The sequence below is a fragment of the Trichosurus vulpecula genome, chromosome 3 (genome assembly GCF_011100635.1).
Source record: "Trichosurus vulpecula isolate mTriVul1 chromosome 3, mTriVul1.pri, whole genome shotgun sequence".
Taxonomy (NCBI): Eukaryota; Metazoa; Chordata; class Mammalia; order Diprotodontia; family Phalangeridae; genus Trichosurus; species Trichosurus vulpecula.
This window is the reverse complement of record NC_050575.1, coordinates 223,684,785-223,703,007: the sequence shown is the minus strand read 5'-3', so window position 1 is coordinate 223,703,007 and position 18,223 is coordinate 223,684,785. Positions and strand designations below refer to the sequence as shown.

General features: G+C 37.0%; 1 protein-coding gene across 1 annotated transcript in view; it reads right to left on the bottom strand.

Annotated features, from left to right (window-relative positions):
• Positions 1-18,223, bottom strand: part of CRIM1 (cysteine rich transmembrane BMP regulator 1) — a 248,835-nt gene that overhangs the window by 171,589 nt on the left and 59,023 nt on the right. The gene's annotated exons all lie outside the window — the stretch shown is intronic.

Here is an 18,223-nt window from a genome sequence, read left to right as displayed (position 1 = left end):
GAGTTGCAAGCCATCATGATTACTAATGAACATGCCCTCTAATCATGAACCAGAGTAGCCAATATTTAGAATATCAGCAAAAAGAAGGGTTTTTACATTTATCCCCTAGTTTTTCTTTACTGACTTGGCATGCTCAGCTGCACGAGAATGTGGAGAAGTAGTGATTCCTGGTCAAGAGGGGTTCAACAGAGGGACTGGACTTAAAAAAAGGCAGGTAATTGCAGTGATAAAGAATAGGTCAGAGGATGAACATAAAGTACAAAAGAGAACATGACAAAATATCCTGAGGAGTAGCAGTTGAGTTTATTATGGCAGGGATGCTTTTCAGAAATATTCTTAAGCAAAGGAAGTAAAACCATAATCAGGAACATCATATTTACATGTATAAATCTTAAACTGCTAGACAAGTGTGATTTATATTGATTTTTATTATTAATAAAGTTACTATGATACATATACACTCATGAAAAGAAATAATATAATTGCTTAAGTGACTTCAATCTTACCCTGTATAATATATGCACGTACATGTACATATATTATGGAGAAAAAGAGATTTTCTCAATATCATTTTCATACTTGAGTATTAGAAATAATCTCTCTCTATACACACACACACACACACACACACATACATCATGAGGCTAAGTTGGAAGCTCCTTCCTACATATGTGGCAACTGAATCCCATAGAAAGGAAATAACTTGCCCAAAGTTACATAAAAAACTAAGTAAGAGAAATCAGGATTTGAACTCATATCTGTGGACACCAATAATGGCTATAGAACTCATTATCTTTCACCAAAACCTACCCCTCTTTTGAACTTCTCTATCACTGTTCAAGGCACCAGCAAACTTTCCATCACCCAGATTCACAACCTCAGTGTCATCTTCACATCATCCTATATGGGATAATGGACTGAAAATTGGCCTTGGAATCAGGAAGGCTGGGTTGTAGTTTTAAGTTCAGCCTCTGAGAAAGTGGCTGTATGACACTGGCAACTCCTCTAACTTCTCAGTGCCCAGGTAATCCTTGGCAGAAGGCATTTCCTCACTAGTTCAAGGTTTGGTTACTCCCTTGCCCAGGTTACCTTGTGTAATTTCCTCCCTTCCATAGATATTTTACCATTAAAATGGGGGTTGGGAAAATATTGCTCCAAAAGGAATGCAACTACAACAGTCAGGAATAAAAATTCTCTCTAGTCAGTTTTGTAGCTATCAGTCACCATCAAGCACCTCTAAAAGTTTGATAAAGCAGTTGAAGAGGTACCACAAGTGATTTTACCTAATCATAGGTTATTTTTGTTTTGATAAATCAGTTATATGAGGATGTAACTAAAAAACATGATTTTACTTGGAAAAAAAACACAAAGCATTGGGCCAGCAGAATATTAATAAAACTTAATAAGACTTGGCTAAATGCTCAAAGGGTCCGCAGTAATTAGCAAGGTTAATCAGAATTTCAAAGGGCACTGATAAACATGTAGACTTAAGAGGATTATACCTCTGTTTTTTCCACACAGGGGCAAAAGTTGCTTTAAATATTACTTATGAATTGTTTGAAGGTACTCTTGAAGTTACTTATAGTTAGGTCAGATAAAATTAGTGGTTTTGAAGTTTATTTTACTCCACCAGGAAAAAGAAAGATCAATTTCCTTTCAAGCCACAGCCAAAACACAGAGCAACATTTTACCTCTATTTGATTTTAAAGATTAAAAAAGCCGCTGCCAAATTTCAGATTGCACAAGTATGCCTCCATGCCTACAGCTGCAAAACACCTTCTGAGCTGTAAATATCTCCAAGCTTTACCAAAAAATTCATGTAACGGAATGCTTCTTATTGTCTAAGAAAAACCAAAAAAACAATAATTCTAGACAATATGAATGTAAAAAAGCGAGAAAATCTATTATAAAAATATGCTAAAAGTTTTATGTGACTTTAATCACCGTTCTTTCTAAACTCAGAGGTTCAGGAATGCTAAACAGTAGTTTTATCTCTCGATCCCCCATACAGGGTTACTGTGTGGGACGACAGACCACTGGCTCAAATAAAAAAACAGAGTTGTCTCGGTTTTCTCAAGGTAGAAACAAAACAGAAACTTTATTTGATCAAGTCTCGCAAGAATTGGGCATCTCCCACTACCAGGGCGGAGATGGTAGTGAAGAGGGGCAAGGGGGAGAAGGCAAGCAAGGGGATATATATCCTTGTACAAACAATTCTAAGAAATCCCACCCCAGAGGCTGGACCTCTGTCCCCATTTGCGGGGACAGGTGGCCTCACAATCTAACCAAGAATAAGTTTTACCCAATACCAGCACAGAAACTACAGAATTACCTTCTAAGGAAACTTTAATGTTAAGATGGCGGTTTGTGAGTAGGCTAGGGGAGGGGTAGAGGGGAATACCACCTGATTTCCCCGAAATCATATGATTTACAGGAAAACGAAACTTAGGCCTAGTGAGGTCCACATCCTAACTAAATTTGTACTATTTGAGTATCACCTTGCCTGAGTTATTCATAGGGAAGCTTTCACAATCTTGTATTCCATTCACAGCTGAGGTGACATCTACAAATCTAAAGAAGAAGGAGGAGAAAGACATTCCTAAAGGATAAATAATCAGATTCCCACAGACTCAAATGTATCCCATTTCCCTTTTCTCTAAAAAATTGATTCTCAAACATTTATATATATATATATACACACACACACATATACCCTGTGAAGTCTTCACACTTTATTCTCTCACTATCCCACACAGTTACCAAAATCAAAACCAAAAAAAGCAACAATAACACCACATATCAGTAAGAAGTAACCAGCTTCTGCGATAAAACACCAGCCAAGCCAGTCAAATACCTGCCAACTGGCAGCCCTGCTGCCAGAGAACTTAGTACAGTACATTGCAGATGCCCAAAAAACATTTCATGAAATGAAGTAATGAAGAGAAAATTAGCCTTCAAATTAGCGGGGGGAGAAGGAAAGAAGAATATAGAAAGAAACAAAATAAAAAATTAAATATGACATTATTCCTCTTTTACTGAGACACAAAGACGTTACTTCCTTCTATTTGTAAGAGGCTCTGGTCTTATCTACAGACATATATGTGAGCATTTTAACTATAAGAAAGATAAATTTTTCAACATTATCAAATTCCAGTATTGTTCTTTTGTTACTGGAACAGGAAAAGAGTGGGTACTGATAAGGAGCAAGCACTTTACTTGCTTTTCGGGAAACTAAAAAACAAAACAACAACAACAAAAACTCCTAGTAACTGATAAAAGAATAAAGAAGTGCAAGAAAACTAGGAAGTTGTCAGCTAGAAAAAAACAAAACAAAACAGTACATCCTTGACTTAGAGGAAAATTCTACGTTCTTCCAAAAAAATCAAAAATCAATTCATCTTAGGTTGATGAATGGATTCTTAAATTCTGTTCTCTCTTCCAATTCTAAAGGCACCACTTAGAAATGTAATTTCCTACTGATGCAGAAAGCTTCAAATTAATACAGACAGCTATTCAAAAGCAGGATGTAACCCTCTATGAAAATGCCTTATATGGTTCAAGCCAAATTCCCAGCTTTAGATGAATCAACACTAAATGGATATTTATTCACTCTAGTCAAACAGAACATGCCACGGTTAAAAGAATGATGGCTACAGAGACGTCATGAGGAAATATTTCAATTCTGAAACATAGCAATTCTTGCCAATTTACCCTGGGGTGGGGTGTGGGGGTGGTCAGTATGAATTACTGAGAAATATTTCATTTCAAGAGGGATGAAATTTTGTAACCTCCAAATATAATAGTACCTCTATTAAAGAAGGATTTTTATAATGTCACACTTCTTTGTCAGTGATATTATTGTAAGTGAATCAACTAGTATTTATTAAGCACCTACTACGTACCAGGCACTGTACTAGGTCCTGAGAATATTGTACAAAGATAAAAGTAACAATTTCTGCTGTTATAAGCTTCTGTTCTATTAGAGGGAGACAAGTATACACACAAGTACATACAGACTAAAAGACCCAAAAAAGAGCAACATTGAAGAAGGAAGTAACACCAAAACAACAGCATTGGTTTGTGGCTCAGGAGATCAGTCATGGAATAAATGTTACATATTAACTAAGATATTGTAAAATGTCTGGGAATATACAAAATATGCATCTGGCAGCCAAACATCTGTGGGATCAGTGTTTAGTACAGATTGCGTTAAGTTTGGAGAAGATAGTAGAAAGATCTCAATCTATGCTTGGATAGAGAAGAAAGGAAAGGACATCAGAGTGATGATAATTAAGAATGAAAGGAGACAAACTGGAGTAAAGCATGTTGGGCTCCAGGTCCTGGAAGAAACTATTGACAAGGCACATAGGCCCCAAAGCCCACAGCAGCAAGCAGGAATATGCCTCTGGCAGCAATTGGGTCAATTCCAGGCTCACTGCCTAGATCATCCCATAAGAGGGTCATTCCCTGTGCCTAATCAGTTGGCAAGTCCAACCAATTCTACCTTCAAAATAGCTCTTGCATTTGTCTCCTCTCATACAAATACCACCATAGTTCAGATTGTCTGCATATACTACTAAAATAGCCTCTTAATTGTTATCCTTGCCTCCAATCTCCTTCCTCTCTAACCCATTTTCCACAGATGCCAAATTGATAAGTGGACCTGGAATTAGGAAGACCTGAGTTCAAATCGAGCCTCAGAAACTTATTGGCTGTGTGACCCTGGGCAAGTCATTTAGTCCATTTGCTTCAGTTTTCTCATCTATAAAAATGAGGATAATTATAGTACCTACTTTCCGGGGTTATAAAGAGGATAACATGAAATCATGTTTATAAAATACTTTGCAAACTTTAAAAACATTATATTAAATGCTAGCTTTGTCACTCCTTGAACAAGATTCTTTGGTGGGCTGCCTATTATGATTAGCAAAAATACAAACTTCTCGGTCTGGCATTTAAAGCCCTATACAATTTGACCCTGACTTATCTTTCCAGATTGTTCTATATTCCCTCTGATTGGAGGGCTGGAGGGAGGAACAGTAGACACTTCTGAAAGCCTTCCTTGATAGAGGACTCACAATCTTTTCCATCAGTAGTTCTGTCTGTCTTGACTCTAGGAAACCCCTTCCCCCGGGGCACCCTCCCCACCTCCATCTCCCTTTCAGCTTCCTTTTGTGCACTGTCTCACCCCAGGAGACTATAAGTTCTTTGAGGGAAAGGACTGCCTCTTTTTCTTATTTTTATCCCCAGTGCTTAGTACAGTGCCTGACACACATTAGTCACTTAATAATGTTTACTGAATCTACCTCCTCTATGCCCTTGCACAGGGGTCCCTTTGCCTAGACTGTTCTCCTTCCTCATCTTCCTTCAAAACATAGCTCAGCGAACACCATTCTGAAGAGGCCTTTCCTTATTGTCCCACAATATTTCCGCCCTCTGCCAAAATCATTTTATTTTTACTCCATAAATATTTTATATAGAGAAGGTTTACCATAATGGAGACAGAGCTGGTCTTGAAACCAGGAAGGCCTGAGTTCACTGGCTGTGTGACTCTTGGGCAGGTCAACTAACGTTTTGATCTTCCAGACCAGAGGTGTCAAATGCATGCCCTGTAGGCCATATGAGGTCCACAACACCTCTGAGTGCAGTAGAATCAGATTAAAATGTATTTGGGAAATATTTCACAAAATAAATAAAAATGCAATAAAACATAAAAAATGTTAGTATGTGGTTTTCTAAGTCAATATGCACTTACAGGTGCATGTGTACATGTACAATTTTGTGGCCCCTCTGAACTGTAGCCCCTGGTTCTATCTGAGCTTGACTGTACTGTTCTAAGCAATTTGCTAAAACACTATAATCTTCAGAAGAGATCCTCACCTGCTTGGTAGACAAAAGTCTTCTCCAGGATCTCCTTCTACCAGTATATCATGAATCCTATATTTCAAATATACTTATTTGCCCTAAATTCCTTGAAGGCATAGCCTGGTTTCTTTTGGTCTATGTAGCCCAGACTCCTAGAACAGTGACTCTCTGAAACACAGTACCCTAGGGACAGGGATGGGAACTAAACCTATGATTTTATTGATATGGTGAACTCCCAGGTGAGGAGACTCCCTCTACTGATCCAGATCAGCCCTTTCTTTTTTAACTGAGAGTCTTAGTGAGCTGCCTAGAGTACCAAAAGGTTGGGTCTTGCCCAGGGTCACTTAGCCAATGTGTGTTACAAGTGGGCCTTGACCCCCAGGTCTTCCTCCCTTCCCAGCCAGTTCTTTATCCACATATCCATACTGCCCCTGCACACAGTAGGTGCTTGATAAATTCTTCTTCAATGAAAATGCTTCTTAATCCCCTAGGGATATTTAACCTGAAGAAAAGAGATATAGACATGAGACAATCATAATTTTCAAGTAATGTTAAGGACTCTTAAGTGGATGAAGAATTAGATTTGTTCTGCTTTGTCCTACAGAGCAAAATCCTCAAAGATTTAGGCTATCAGGAAAAAAATTCCTGATGATCAGAGTTGATCCAAAGTGGAATAGGCTGCCTAGGGAAGTCGTGGCTTTCTCCTTGCTAGAGGTCCTCCTCCTCAGGCAAAGGCTAAGACATGCTCATGTTTTGGGCATGTGGTAGAGGGTATTCTTATTAAGGTATGGATTGTTTCAGAGGGTGTTGGAAGCCCCATCAGCTCTGAGAATCAGATAATCAGAAGGGCAGGGGACAGCCTGGGACTGAAGCACCACTAAACAGTGATCTCAGGGCTCTCCTTGATATCTCCTCCCCCAATTTACACACAGACACACACACCCCACCTGTTTGCTGATGCCTAAAATTCCTTTAACAAGGCATTATACCTGGCATTTAAAATCTTTAATTTTTTTTTGAGGGAGGAAGGCAGGACAATTGGGGTTAAGTGACTTGCCCAAGGTCACACAGCTAGTAAGTGTGTCAAGTGTCTGAGGCCGTATTTGAACTCAGGTCCTCCTGCCTCCAGGGCCAGTGCTCTACTCACTGCGCCACCTAGCTGCCACATTTAATTTCTAATTGTTAAATAAAAATAGTGGTGGTAACACAGTAAAACTTAAAGTGTAATCAATCTATCAGGTAATATATGTAAGAGATAGTATTAAGCCTTTAATAGGAAAGTGAAAATTCAGAGAAACAGAATTCAGTGGACTCCTGAAGTAGAAGGAAGGAAACAAGCATGTATTAAGAACCTATTATGTGCCAGGCACTATGCTAAGTATTTTATAAATATTTATAATTATAATTTGTAAATTATAATTATAATGTAATATAAAATATAATTTATAAATATTTATAAATATTAACTCATCTGATCATCACAACAACCCTGTGAGGTAGGTATTATTACTACTCCCCATTTTATAGCTGAAGAAACAGAGGCAGATAGAGGTTAAGTAACTTGACCAGGGTCACAGAGTTGGTTGTCTGAGGCTGCATTTGAACTCAGGGTTTTCTGAGTTCTAGTCACTTGCTGCCTCTACCACATTGGGTGAAGAAACAACTGAAAAACAGGAGAGGCTGGAGACAAATTCTGACAACTTCACTATTTTTGCCTAGTACCAACCCTGTTTACCTTCAAATGTATAAAATGTGTGTGTGTGTGTGTGTGTGTGTGTGTATACATGTCAGTCAATAAACATTTATTAAGCACCTACTATATATACCAAGTACTGTACTAAGCGCTGGGGATACAAAAAAAAGTAAAGGTAAAAAAGTAAAAGACAGTCTCTCCTCTCTAGAAGCTCACAGTCTAATGGTATGTGGTTTGGGGTAGGATTGAGGGGAGTGCCCTTTCCCCAGTACTCCCAAATTACTCTGTATTTACTTATCTGTGTACATGTTGTTTCTCACAAGTAGAACATAAGCTCTTTGAGGGTGGAAAATTGTATCTCTTTTCTCTTTGAACCACTGCAGAAGCCCAGCACAGTTCCTTGTAAATGCTTAATGAAGAGATAGATGTACGATCAATTTTTCAGTAACTAAAAAATATTTCAAATCTATTCAGGGAAGGGAAGAAAATTTATTTTTGTGGAAAATCTTTTCTCAGCCTCTGTGAAAATAACGGCAACTTCTAAGAAGCAAGGAAAATCAAAACTTCAAGGTCACAGTGTCACTTTTAGTAATAATCGGCAGTGATAACTGCTAAACCAACTGCTTCTCCCCAGCTGACCTTATGCCAAGTTCCCTGGATTTCCTGTTTTTATTTCCCAGATATTTGAAACTGGCTTCCTCTTTTCAGGAGCCATTTTTCTTCCTGTACCAGTTTAAGGGACATCAAAACAACAATGATTTTTAAAAAATCCTTTAAGGACACAACCTTCCCCCCAAAGGCTACACTTGAAATGTTTACGCAACAAGTCTGCAAACTGGTACAACCTGAGCCACAGAGCCAAAACTTAAAAAAGCAAATAAATTCATGTACAGAATTTTACCCATAACATATAAAATAAAACATCATATCTTTAGGTTTTAAAGTCACTTATTTACAGACATCAAAAAAAATAAAAAACGAAATATGGTCAATTCTTGATTGTCTCCACTAACAAGGGGGAGAGCAGAGCAGATATTAATGCACAACCAACTTACCTACTCCATACAAAAACTTAAACCTAAACCCAAAAACTCTCCCTCCATTAATTCCTACATTAAGGAGAAGACTGCTGTCTAATGAGAAAGGACTTTAGTATAGTTAGATATGGTCTGTGACTCTTACAGACAAGAAGAGGAAGTCACCAGATTGTGCTAAATGAGGGAAAAGAGGAGAATGAGGTTCTACTCTCTCTTTATCAACTGTCATCCATTACCCCCAGGTAACGGAGTGGGACTAAGGTGGTCATTCCATTCCTGTGGCACTGGGGCTGTTATTTCAGTATAATCCTCCTGGGTATGGAAACTACCTGTCAGTGAACCTCATACCCTTCTTTGCAATGTATAGTCTGAGAGCTCTAAAGCTCTACTGGATTTTTTTTAAAATTTCTAGAGCTCTGAGAAATTAAGCAAACATTGCCAGAGAATATTAGGGGCAGGTCTACCTGGTTTTGAGGCCATTCTCTATTCACTATCCCTTTCTGCTTCTCTACCAAAGAGAGCTAAAGCAAAATGAGCTCATTAACATTTATAATACTGCTTTATGCTATAATCTCCAACAGATATGATCAATTTTAACGAGACAAATTACTACCTTTATGAAATTACACATACAAAAGTTCTGAAACTTTTAAACTATGTTTTCTTATATCAGTGAAGCCCTTGACTTGCTACACATACATAATAATACAGTGGATTGCCATTTTTCAGTTAAGTATATCCTGCATCACAAACTATTTGATAATAGTAATTTAGGGGACCTAAGAGATTTCCAAAGACTGCAAAATACTTCCCCAAACATTAATTAAGAGTCACAATATCACTCAAAATAAAATAACTGGTATGGAATCTCTTCATAACACTGGTAGTGGAAAAGAAGAAAAAATAATAAACACCCTTTTTAAAGGCTATATTGGATTTCATTAGAATTCTTTATGTGTATTTATATGTGCTAGTTTATATTGTGTGGGACAGGATTTGATATATATGTATATCAAATTATATATACACACATATGTATATATACTCCACATATAGTAATAGATATGTGTACATGTATGTATACATATATACACATATGTACATGGAGAGAGGGGGAAAATTATATTTGGGTGACATTATTTGATTCATATATGTATATAAAATTCTATAAATTAAGATATATGTCAATGTAGTGAACATGTCATAGTATTATTATTAGATTAATTACTTCTTCCAAATGGAGAAGGACTAAAGGACAGAATGTTAGCTTACCTAAACTACATTATCCATATATTTAGGGAGGAAAAATCACTACAAATATCAAGAGGAAAAACATAACCAAAGTGGTATACATATATATGCATATATTACATGCAAATATATACACAAATATGTGTGTGTATATATATATACACATATATATGTGTGTGTGTGTATATATATATACACATATATATGTGTGTGTGTATGTGTGTGTGTATATATGTGTGTGTATGTGTGTGTGTATGTGTGTATACACACACACACACACACACACACACACACACACACATCTCACCAATGTCCAAAGTCTCAGGGCTTTCTTCTAGTCATTAAACACTTGAGTTTCACACATGGTTAACATGTTATGCTCTGGCAGGGTTTAATTTCTTTGAATGTTTATTTGGAGAAAAGAGTAAAAAGCCATATATAATTAAATCATAGCTTCTACTAGTTGTTTAAAGCAAGGCAGTTTATAATACATGCTCTGTTTGTCAAGGCCATTTGGGAGGTGATAGAATGTACAAGTAATAAAACTGTTTCTTAAAGCATGACCTTCTTCACCTATGCATGGGGATGTAGATACTCCAACACAAGAGTTACAGAGCAGACTGATGCCAATCCCAGACAGAAGCATTTTGCAAGTTTCAGTAGTGAGGACAGAATGTATTTGCCCGCATTGTTCACAACCAATATTGCCACATAAACATCATGTACAACACAATCATGGAAATAATACATAATATATCTGCATAAATTTCCATTGAGGGTCATGTGTAGGAGCAAAGTTGGAAACTCATGCCTACCAGGAGGTTCTGGCTACCACTAAGATATTCTGTGTTCCAAAACTGAGAAGAGAAAGGAGAGTCACTCGAGACAACATGAAAAGAGAATTAACAGCCTGGTAAAAGAGGCACCAAAAAATACTGAAGAAAATAACACCTTAAAAAGCAGAACTGGCCAAACAGAAAAGGAGGTACAAAAATTCACTGAAGAAAAGAAATCCTTAAAAAGCAGAATTGTCCAAAGGTAAAAAGAGGTACAAAAGCCCATTAAATAAAGAACTCCCTAAAAAGCAGAATTGGTAAAATGGACAAAAAGGTACAAAAGCTCACAGAAGAGAATAATTCCTCAAAAATTCAAATTGGGCAGTGAAACTAATGACTCTGTGAGATTCTAAGAAACAATAAAATAAAGCCAAAAGAATGAAAAAAATTGAAGAAAATGTGAAATATCTCACTGGAAAAACAAATGACCTGGAAAGAAGATTGGGGAGAGATAAATTAAGAATTACTGGACTACCTAAAAGCCATGAGCAAGCAAAGAGCTTAGATATCATATTTCAAGATATCAAGGAAAACTGTCCCAATATCTTAGATCCAGAGGGTAAAATAGAAATTGAAAGAATCCACTGATCACCACCTGAAAGAGATCTCAGAATGAAAATTCTCAGGAATATTATAAATAAATCCCAGAGCTCCCAAGTTAAGGGAAAAAATACTCCAAGCAGTCTATGAAGGCATTCAGGTACCACAGTCAGGATCACACAAAATTTAGCAGCTACCACGTAAAAGGAGTGGAGAGCTTGGAATATGGTATTCCAGAAGGCAAAGGAACTAGGATGACAATCAATAATACACTACTCAGGAAAACTGAGAATAATCCTTCAGGGAAAAAAAATGAATATTTAGTGAAACAGAAGACTTTCAAGCATTCCTGATGGAAAGACCAGAGCTAATAGAAAATGTGGCATTCAAGACCTGAGAGAAGCTTTAAAAAGCAGAGATGAAAGAGAAATCATAAGGGATGATAAAACTTTTAAACATTCCTATATAGGAAGATGATACACATAACTCCAAGAATTTTATTATTATAAAGGCAGTTAGAAGGGGTCTACATAGACAGAGGACATAAGTGTGAGTCAGTTACGTTTGGATGATCTCAAAAAAAAGAAGGGGTGAGAAAGAGGGAGAAGGAGGGAGAAAGAGGAAGAATAGGGAAAATTATCTCACATAAAAGAGGTACCAAGGAAGAGTTTTTTACAGTGGAGGGGAAAATGGTGGAGGAGGGGCAGCCACCATCTGAACCTCACACATCTAAATTGGTTCAAAGAGGAAAAATATATATACACAGAGGAGGGTGATAAAAAGGAGGGTGGATTATGAGAGGCAGTAGTTAGAAGCAAAACAGACCTTAGAGGACAGAGAGAGTGAGAGAGTGAGAGAGTGAGAGAGAGAGAGAGAGAGAGAGAGAGAGAGAGAGAGAGAGAGAAAAGAAAATAGGATGGAGGGGAATGTACATAGTCATCATAACTGTAAATGTGAATGAGATGAACTCACCCATAAAACAGAAGCAGATAGAAGAATGGATTAGAAACCAGAACCCAGTAAAATATGGTGTTTACAAAAAAAAACTTGCAACAGAAGGATGCACACAGAGAGAGTTAAATTAAGGAGCTAGATCAGAATCTATTATGCTTCAGCTGAAGTAAAAAAATGGCATGGGTAGCAATCATGACAGAGCAAAAGCAAAAACAGATCTAAGGGATAAGCAGGGAAACTACGTTTTGCTCAAAGGCACCATAGACAATGAAATAATATCAATAATAAATGTATGTGCACCAAATGGCAGAGCATCTAAATTCTTAAAGGAAAAGTTAAATGAGTTACTCAAGGAAACTGACAGTAAAACTATACTAGTGGGTGACCTCAACTTTCCCCACTCTGAACTAGATACATATATCTATAAAATAAATAAGAAAAAAGTTAAGGAGATAATAGAATCTTAGGAAAGTTAGATATGATAGATCTCCGGAGAAAAATGAATGGGAATAAAAAGGAGTATGACTTTTTCTCAGCTGTACATGGCAACTTCACAAAAAATGACGAAATAGTAGGGCATAAAAATTCACAAACAAATGCATAAAAGCAGAAATATTAAGTGCACCCTTTTCAGACCATAATGCAATTAAAAGTATGTTCAATAAAGGGCTGTGGAAATATAGATTAAAAATAAATTGGAAACAAAATAATCTAATCTTAAGGAATGAGTGGGTTAAAAAACAAATCATAGAAGAAATTATTTCATTAAAGATAACAACAATAATGAAACAACATACCAAAATTTGTGGGATGCAGCCAAAGCAGTGCTTAGGTGAAAATTTATATCTCTAAATGCTTACATCAATAAAAAAGAAAAAGAACAGATCAATGAATTGGGCACACAGTTAAAAAAACCACTAGGAAAAGAAATTAAATATCACCAATTAAGTACCAAAATAGAAACCCTAAAAATCAAAGGAGAGATTAATAAAATTGAAATTAAAAACCCCATTGAACTAATAAACAAATAAATCTACATTTCTAGTACAATACTGAATAACAGTGGTGTTAATCGGAATCCTGCAAAAGTATAAAGTGAGACCCTGAATCTTTTCTAATTCCCAGATACCTAATCCTCTACTTCAACACTTTATAAATCTCAAAAAATGGTAGCTAGAAGCCCTACTGACATTGGTCAGTTCTGTCACTATCCTGGAAATTAATCATCAGGATACAAAACATGAACAGATTTTAGTCTAAGTAAATAGGTCTTCAAAATGAAAAGTATTTTTCTTATTATAAACACATAATCGTTAAAACCAAATTATCAATAAAGCAACAGGTAAACTGAAGATAGATAGGGTAAACCTTCAACTGAAACCTTACAACTTACATGATCATAAATTGTTGGGGTTTTTTTATCCTGATATTCCCTACTGGCTGACCTATTCCCAGTTCACTTAAAAGCATTTAAATACTTCATTTCATTGTCCTCTATCAACTATTGATTTTGCTGATCCTCTCCCTTTTATTACCTGGAATCCCTGGGCACTCAGTAAATGGTTCTTTATTGCTTGAGGGCCACTTTTACCTCAGTTGCTTCCAACTTACAAAACCTCAAGTAATTCTTTATTTCCAAATATACAATCAATTAGAATTCTTAACCGAGTTGGTAACCATACCCAATGAGGAAAAAGGCAAAACAAAACAAAATAAAGCAATGGTATATATGATCTCCTTTGCTAGTAGATATCCTTCCTTCCTAACTTCCCATTTCTTTCAATCATCCACTCTTTTAAACTAGAAATCTTGGGATGATTTCCTCTTCCTCATGTTATATCTGTCAGGAATTCTCAGGAGGCTTGGAGTCAGGAAGACATGAATTCAAATCTGAACTCAGACACTTACCAGCTTTGTAACCCTTGGCAAGTCACTTAACCTCTATTTGCCTCAGATTCATCAACTGTAAAATCGGGATAATAGTACCTAACTCCCATGGCTGTTTTGAGGAGCAAATGCGGTAATAATTGTGAAGAGCTTAGCCAGTGCCTGGAACATAGTAAGTGCTATACAAAAGTTAGCTGTCATTATTATTATTATGATTATTCATCTCATAACTTTCATTTTCACTCTATCACAGTCCAAAGTCTTATCACGTTCTATGTGAATTATGTTTACCACATAACTCATGCTAGTTTCCTCCTCTATGCTTTCACTTATGCTATTCCTTATGCTTGAAATGTACCCAATTTAATTCACTCAAATTTAATTCTCATCTCCTTCATAAAGCCTTCCCCAACTATTATACTGCATATTAATCTCTCCTTTTCCTTTCAACTCTGGTCCCATTCATAGTCTTTAGTTATTAGGCATATTAGGCATATAAATAGTCTTTCATTTTTTTTTTATTTCTTCACATATATCAGACTTGTCTATGACTGAAAACTCTTAAATGTTTGAGACCATATCCACACTTCTTTTAGTAAGCAAAGTGCTCAGTTAGCCTGTAAATGGCACTTTACAAATGATGGATTACAGTTACTCTTTCCTGGAGTCAGGGCACAGTGGAAAGAGTACTCCATTAGGACAAGGAGGACAAGAGTGCAATCACAAACCAGCTTTGCAACCATGGACATGTTACTTTACTGTTTTCTAATCTGTCAAATGAGGGAGTTCTATTCAGTGACCTCTAGGGTTTCTTCCAGCTCTAAATCTGTGAGTTTCTGATCCTCTTTGGGGCCTCAGTTTCCTCCCATGAACATAAGGAGGGAGGCCTAAATGATCTCTAAGATCTCTTTCAATTCTAAAATTGTATTCAATTCTTTTAGTACACAGAGATACTCATCTCTTATCCTTGGTTAAGTGGCAAACACTCTATCTACTGATCTGCTCTGACTTCCTAGACCTAGGAGCATACATAAAGAGTTTAACCAACAAACATTCGTTAAAGGCCAACTGTATTCAAGACCCTACATCTGGTGCTGGAGATACAAAGGGAAAAGAAGTCCCTGTCCTCAAGCAGTTTACATTGTCCTCAATGGGGTCAATGTGTACACCTAAGTAAACACAAGATAATGAGGAGGTAGAGAACACTGCCAACCGAGGAAACAGAGAAGGTTTCCTATCAGAGTTGACATGTGAGATGAGACCTGAAAGAAGATAATGATTCTAACAGGTAGAAGTAAAAAGTAAGTCAATTTTAGACATGCAAAATTTGGGCAGCAGCTGGAAAGTCTATTTGGATAGAATGTAATATGCATAAGGAAAAGTAACATGAAATTCACTCATTCATTCGATAACCATTTATTAAGCAGCTTTTATATATCAGGCACCATGCTAAGGGGCTGGAATACTGCAAAGTTAAGTGATAGTGGTGGTGGTTAAATGCCAAGCTGAAGAGTTTGTATTTTATCTCAGAGGCAAAAGGGAGCTATTGAAGCTTCTTGAGTGGGGTAATGGGTGAAAGTCAGACTTCTGCTTTAGGAAGATTATCTTGCCAAATGAACCGGCATGGGAAAAGACCAGAAGCAGGGAGAACAATTAAAGAGACTATTTCAATAGTTAAGATGACAAAGACCAAACTAAATTAGTGGCTGTGTAATTAGCAAAAAAAAAAAGCAGATGCCCACAATAAAACTTGTTGACACCAAATCAATAAAATTTGGCAAAGTCAGTGGAAATCTGGGATAAAGAGTGGGGAGAGGGAAGAGTCATGTTTGTATGAGAAGAAACTGGGTGACCAGAGGGATATTGGGGGGTGGATAACTCAGTTATTTCTCAAGGCATGAACAACAGAAGGACAAGGGGTGAGTGATTCAATGGTAGAGGATAGTATGGTTTAAACTGGTTCTCTAAGTGGAGTGGAGGTAATGTTGCAAAGTGAAGAGAGAACTGGTCTCAAAACTAGGAAGGCCTGAGTTCAAGTTCCTCCTTTAACACATCCTGGCTGTGTGATCCAGAGCAAGTCGCTTGACCTCTTATGAGTTGCAGAGAAGATGCTGACCACTACCTGGTAGAGAGTTCCTCATTAAGAGTTCCTATTCCAGTGAAATCATAGTCGTAGTCCAAATACCTATCTGTAAGTATAATGGTGGGTTCTCACTAACTGGAGGTTTTGAAGTAGAGGCAGGATGACCACTGATCTGGTATATTGTAGTGGGGATTATTTTTCAGCTATGGAACAAACTACATAAAGTCCTTTCAACTAAAAAGTTATGTTATTTTGACTAACAAGAGAGTGTAGACAGCTGAACAAAATGAGGCCAGGATAGGGGTAATAGATTAAAAGAATTGGAGGGACCAGACACACTAAAATTCAGAATCACAGTGAATCACTTTTCCTGATATACCCTGGCTTCAAGAGATCAGTCAATCAATCATTTATTAAGTGCCTACTACTTGCTAAATAAGCACCATGCTTACTAAGAATAAGGAATTTGTGAAATGGGTAGGAAGACAAGACTGACAGAAAAAGATTAAAAACAATATAAGGTAGCAATGTAGAAAATATAAAGTAAAAGTGAAGACCAATAATAGCTTTAGGAAAAGTAAAGTAGAAGAAGACATGGACAACATGAGATTATGATCAGAGAGAGAAGGGAGGGAGGGAACAAGCATTTATTTAGCACCTACTATGAGCCAGGCACTATGTAGAGTGCTTTATAAATTTTATCCCATTTGAACCTCACAACAATCCTGGGAGGTAGGTGACATTATTATCCCCATTTTACAGTTGAGGAAACTATGGCAGACAGAGGGTAAGTGACTTGCCCAGGGTCACAGACCTAGGAAGTGTCTGAGGACAGATTTGAACTAAGACATTTCTGTACTAAGAACTTCAGAATTCAGGATCACGGAATTAGAAGAATTATAGGTGAATGGTGGGCTCTAAGGTATAACCATCTCTGTGGATGGCTGAGGAAGACTAGAGTTGTAGGTCAATCAATAAATATTTATTAAGCATCTATTATGTACCAGGCACTGTGCTAAGCACTGGAGACATGAATATGTAATAACAAAAATGTTCCTGCCTCAAGGAGCTTAGGATCTAAGGAAGGAAGACAACACACAGTCATCCCACTAGCATTTGTTAAGTACCCATCAAGTATCAGGCACCCCTGAGTGCCAGGGATACAAAGAAAGACAAAAGACGGGTCCCTGATTTCAACAAGCTTAAAATCTAGGAAATTGAGGAAGCCAATGACCTGGAAAGCCAAGGTGTGTTGAGGCCTGTAAAATGATCCTTTTTCATCTTGAAATTGATACATTTTGAGAACTAGAAAGGACTCCAAAGGTCATTTTATTCCAGTCTCTCAATTTGCATACAAGGAAACTCAGGAGCAGAAAGGGATGATTTGGCCAAGTTTATGAAGCTAGCTTGTGGCAGAGCAAAGTCTAGGACCCAGATCTTCTAGCCTTGTTCTCCTGCCTGTGGTCCCTAAGCACCGTCACTCTTCCCCTTCCTACAATCTCTTTGTGAGAGACATTTCATCATGCTTCATCCTTCAGTTAGGTAATTCAAGTGATTTCGCAGTCATGAATCAAACAAGACTCCCAACTCACCTATCGATTGTCTAAGCTATGAATGAAGGATACAAGAATTCTTATTCTTATTTTCCTTCTTACCTTATACTGATTTCCTACCTTCCATCTTTTCTCTCCAAGTAATCAAACCCTCACTGATAGATTATTCAATCTCTTTCTTTGCAAAAGAAAACAAAATGTTTTTGTCAGCACCAGGTGCTAATCTCTAGACCACTACTTGGGAAATCAATTTGTTGTACAAGGGTTAATCTGGCACAGACACTTTTTCATGAAACCTAGAGAGTTAATGCTTTGCTATTAAAAATCACATTACATGCCCATATCCACATACATATACATGGACATACATACATACATACATATAAATGTGTGTATTTCAAAGAACCTGCTCATAATTATGTTCCTTATCTGTAGTTATAAGAGCCATTAACCTCTGAAAGCACTTACAAGCTTGATTTTTCAAGGCCAAATACTAACACCCAAAAAAGTACACAATGCAAAGT